A 6,006-nucleotide genomic window follows, 5' to 3' on the forward strand; every position below is an offset into this window, starting at 1 on the left:
CTTGCTTTTGCAGCTGCAAATGAGCAGCCTTCATTTTTTAACAGCACCTTGTAACACCCTCTACATCTTTTTCTTACATTCCGACATTGACCCTCCAACTCAACAAGGTAATGAGAGTTTCTCTTCCCACCTGTAACAGCTGGTTTTTGTCCTGCGTTCATTTTGTTTGAGTTTCCTGTTATGAGTGAGTGAGCAATAGATTCTAGGAATTCTTTCATCGACAAGGGTTTCTTGGTATGAAATTTGTTATCATAATGCTGAGCAATTAGGAGTAGGGAGTGAAATAATGAAATAAACGTATGTAATAAGTCTTGGTATCATAAAAATAACAAACTAACAAATGAAAATCATAACTACTAACTACAATATAAAAAATATTTTTTGAGAGCTCTAAACCAGTGGTTCCCAAACTTTTTCAGGCTGGCGCACCCTTTGGCTCCCTAGTGAATTTCTAGCGCCCCTCCACAGACACATATAAAATCGTGCACCTTTTTCTATAAAACTTCGTACGCTGCAATTTTAAAAGATAAAGATTAAACACAAATGTGTATTTCACAAATAGAACCCCTTTTAGTGAACCAATATGTTTTTCAGCCAATTTAACTGTTTCAGCACTAGAAACCTAGGACGTCTCGGGCAAATTTACGGCCGGACTCGTGGCCAGTCTCACGACCAATCTCCAAATTCAATTATAGTCGACGAAAACGTGAAGTCACGGACGGACAGACAGACGGACGGACATGGCGAGCACAATAGTGTATTTTTTCCATAAATGCGAAAATGCGCTAAAAACAGATCTGGGTGAAAGAACCATCGCTGGGAGTCATGTGCTGCACGTGATGTGTACAAATCGTCAAGCAAACGTTCGAACATCTGACTGCCACTTCGGACTGTCGCCCCCTTTCGCCCCCCTATCACCCTCTTCTTCTTTACCGCCCCCCAAAATCTTTGCACCGCCCCTAGGGGGGCGATATCGCCCACTTTGGGAACCACTGCTTCTAAACTATAACCACCAGCGGCCAAATAATTATGATCCAATGCGTACCGTTCCTGTTGCCGTAATATAAGCCACCGGTGTACCATAATCGCTTGTGCCACCGGTGGTGCACATGGCGCTGGAGAAAAATGAAGAATTAGTGAACATCCTTATCTGCCACATGTGTCTTATGGTTTACTCTGTTCTAGAAGAAATTAGAGTATAACACATACACACCTTCCCTTGCAGCTGTTTCTAACCAACTGAGACATTTTGGTGCCTAGAAGTCTTGGCGCTGGGGGGAAGTTCCAATATTGCATTCTGGCGGTTAACATGTTAGGAGCTATTAAGCTTTCAATCAAGAAAATTTTAATTTTGCACACAGCTCGGAATGAGCTGTGTGTGTCTAATTCTAAGCTGTGTTGGAATTAGTTTTTATGTGTCTAAAACAGTCTCTTAACTTAATTATCTAATAATTTATTTACCACTTGAAATCAGCAAATACAAGTATACTTAAAGGATTCCTAATATATTCACAGACTTGTTTAAAAGTCTCAAACCATAATTTCTTTCTACACAAAGTTTATCACTATTTGGTAGAGCAAGGTCTACTATCAACTTTGACACGTTTTTCAATGTTCTCACTGGGTGATGTGCACTGTATCTCTTTGGATCTCAACATTTTCCCGCCAGACGGCCCAGACCTAGTGTTTTTGGCAATAGTATGACATCACTATTTCATCCATCAACAAATGCGTGGAAGGTGGAACCAAGATGGAATTCTAATTTTGAAGGTTCATATATTAATTCAATCCACCAAGACCACTTTTTCTACCCAACATCATTATTTGAGGCAAAAAATTAACTTCTTAAAGGCTTAAAACACATATGCTAACTTGCTCAGTTTCTATTAAGTACCTAATCACTTGGAAGTTGTATGCCCGCACCTTTCACTCAACAATTAAAATTAGACTTATAAAAAGTATTAGTTAGTTGAAAATTTGTCTCTTAAGTTGACCGCAATGAACTAAACTTCATTAAGTAATTATAACTATGCTGCAAAGCAGAGTTTTCCATCATGCACACTAAACACGCAATTCAAAGTTCAGACGAGCAGAACTACATATCACATGGGCTAATGTGCAACTGAATTAAATACCTAGCTTCTTTCCTGCCTCCCGCTCCCGGTGCATAATCTAGCGGGATGATCAATGCAGATGGTAACTGAGGCCAACTAATCATTTGTATATTTAGTGCAAGAGAATGAATAATTATGTTGTTTCTGATCAAATGAATGAAAACTTTTTCTGTTTCTGATCAAACAAACAAAAACTTCTAATCAAACAAATGAAAACAAACTTTTTGAAGATAATTATGAAATCTTAACGTCTATTGAATTCTAATATGGATCATTAATTTTAGCATCGTATTTCCAAAAATCAAGTAGGTATTACATTTCTTTTAATTGAAAAACATTCTTTTACATTAATTTCACACAAATTTTTTTTACAGCTCCTCATGAATGACAAATGAATGCTCCTCATATTGACGAATGCCAATCTCACTCATATAGCTAAAAATTTTAAATTGAACAATTTTGTCATTTCAAAGACTCCATTGATTACAGAACTTTAGTTTTCGCAAGTGTATTCAAGAAAAGTTTCGAAAATAGTAGGAACATTTCCATTATCATTATGAAATAGAAGCATCAGTTCCATTCTTATATATAAACAGGACTAATAAAATACCTATCAAATCCATCCAATGTCATTCAATTTGTGATGTATGAACGACAGTTTTACTTTCATGCCTATGATGCTGATTTTTGCCGGTTGAAGCTGTAGAATTAAATTAAATTTAAAATTAATTAAAAAAATTTTACTAAATCAAATTCTATTATTTAATACACTAGATGGTACATGCTGTAGAATTAAATTCTATTAGAAAAATGTTGAATTAAAAATCTGATTATATTTTTTAAATTAAAAATTAATTTGGTAATACTTTAGATTAAGTGCATCCAAAAAAGTGAGACTCCCAACATAGAAAAAACCTATTGGCTAGGTTTTTCTGGCCACCAGACGGACTCCAAAGTCCAAACATAGAAAAACCTAGCTGATCAACAAAAACCTTGCAGGTTAGGTCCAGTTGAGAACAGATTCCATTAAAAATTTCCAATGCCAGCTGCCAAAAACGGATTTCAGATTCTTAATCTACACCTCAAAAACATAATTAAAAGAAAAAAACAACCTTTTTTTTGGATGCCCTTGATCTAAAGTAATACCATTAATTTTTATTAAATTAAATTGTATTATTAATGCACTATATGCCAGTATATGGTACATGCTCTATGTTTTATATAATGAAATAGTTTCCCATTTTAAACAACAAACATTTTCTAAAAGACACACAACGTTCGAAAATGCGTGATGCAGACGAAATCATTCAGAATTTGAAGTGAATGTAGTAAGATAAATTCAATATAATAGGGCAAAAAATGGAAAAATTCAAATCTGAAACGTATAAATAGGTTTTTATAATTTAAAAAAAATCTCAGAATGGAATGTGAATCAAATCTATCTACTGTGAAATCAAACTAGACACAACCAAAACAAATGTGTGCGTGACACTATCAGACGGTCTTGTAATACGTAAACTTAGAAGCACGATGTCAACGTACGCAGTGAAACAGTGGCAGTTAATCTCATAATTTTGTATGATATTGAAAACTTTGTTGGTATTGTCCAATGGTGAGGATTTTTTATGAATGTGGACATGTTTTTTTAGTTTAGAATGTATTCATTGCAAAAATGTGTCCACTAGCCTACAGATAAATGACTACCTAGTTAACTTGATTAGGCGTTGGCAACACGGGATTGGATTTCAAACCATGCCCGATTTTAGAAGCGTGGCAGTTTCTAATGAGCTTAGTTTATCAATTTTCACTGCAGTGGAAGGTGGTGTAACGAGGTGGTAGCCTGGTAGGGTTGGTTTTTTGATACGTTTTCTTATATTAACATGAGAATATATTACCTATAGTCCTATACTGCTATACAGAATTCCACGCTGGGTGGAACTAAGAAAAAGCTTAATATAAAGGAAAAAGTTGAGAAGTGTCAAAATTATCCCACGATGTCAGAACTCGGAATATACCGTGTTTACCCTACTTTACTGGTCTACTTAGGATATAGGCTAAGACTCAAAAATGAACTTGAGGGAGAGTCGAAAAAACTCTCTGCTTTGTGATGAATAGCATGATGATGATGATAGCACTCACTGCCAGTCTGACACGGCACTCAGTGAATGTTGATTGTTGAATGTTCCTTATAACTTCATTTTTGAGTGCCATGTTCAGTTCAATATTACTGATTAGACTACAAGTGTGAGACAGAGATACTGTGATGTCACTGATGTGATTACCCAACTCAGGGCCTCAGGCCAACTGGTCTGGACCGTCTGGCTCTGGCAACAGCCAAGGCCAACTCCAAGTTCATTTTTGAGTCCTACTCGGCACTCGCTACTCCTAGGTAGGTATATCAGTTCTCAGTAGGTAGGACTGGTAGCCTGGTAGGTTAGGTATATGTACACCAGACCAGAAAAGTATCAAATGTATCATAGATGATAGGGATAGGCTTGCATATCATTACCAAATACCAGGCATGCACCAGGCACCAGCATTAGGCCTATCATCCAAACATCCATAAGTCCATAACCATAAGACTGATCACTGATATGATATGATACTGGTTTAAATATTGAGTAGGAGACTAGGAGCTAGCCTAGGTAGTAGCTAGCTAGATGACGAAATTCAAAATTAACTGATTCTAAAAAAATCACTGCTTGTGCTTTACCACTCTAACACCTTCAAGGTTAAAATGTTCCAGAAACAAAACTGGCTTTGCATAGCCTAATTGCATAGGCCTAATCACCAAGGCATTGCTACCGCTACGCCATACGTGAAGCTTAGATTTAGGTGATTAGCCTAGATTATTGGCAACCACAGTATAATCACTATTATTACCATTAAAAAATTAATATTATTTTGATTTATGGTACATCCACTGCTGCACTGCAGTTGCTCAGGTTCATTTGAATTCTCCAACAACTGCAAGTCTGATTAGGTATCTGATACAGCGAACAGGCCCGGATCGTTCCTACTTCCCATAATCGTTAGTCGCGTCACTCGCGTGGTCAAACGAGACACAATAACTTATGGAATATTGATCTTCAATGTGTAAATTTATATTTGTAATCGCTGCTGTTCTATGAAATTTGCAGATTTTGTTTCCGTTGATTTTAAAGTTTCTTCATTCAATTTTTTTCTCGACCTCCTCACGTCATTCGTCACTCGTCAGTCACGTGTAACGTACTATTTTTCTTCCGTTTCGAAATTGTGACGTCATCGGTGTGACCTGCTACCAACAAGCAGCTGATCACACACAAGATGCTAGATTGTTATCCTTTTTGAACAATTCGTTGAAGAGAGATTATTGATGTTAAAAAAATTACTACACAGGTTATTAATTTCAAGCGAGCATTTAAAGACAAATTAATTAGAATTTATTAAGCAATCAGCGATCGTCCTAAGAACACGTCATGAATAAAGATAATTACTTGTCAAATCTACAATTACCGAAGTTTCTACGTCTTAAAAGCCTTGTAGTACAATTATGAGTAATTGAAAAATTATCGTGGTGGTAACGCATACCACAAAGCCCACCCTTACAATAATGAATTAGTTAGATGATTAAAACCAAACCTATATAGAATTATTTTCATTACTTCATGGTGTCCTTTTCGACAGACGTGGCCGAGTGATTAATGATCATTACGATTATAGCATCGAGTTGAATTTCAAACTCCGCAGCTACGTAATTGTAAAAATTATAATAGAAATCGGCGAGGTGGCTACTGGCTACTGCAATGTTATCTGCAATTCTGCAATGTTATCTACGCAGGATCAGCGACAGGCCAAACCTGACCTTATTTATCTACATGGTAGACTGTGCTATATTTTCTCCTAATTAATA

Source organism: Hyalella azteca, unplaced genomic scaffold (genome assembly GCF_000764305.2).
Source record: "Hyalella azteca isolate HAZT.00-mixed unplaced genomic scaffold, Hazt_2.0.2 contig14460, whole genome shotgun sequence".
NCBI classification, from domain to species: Eukaryota; Metazoa; Arthropoda; class Malacostraca; order Amphipoda; family Hyalellidae; genus Hyalella; species Hyalella azteca.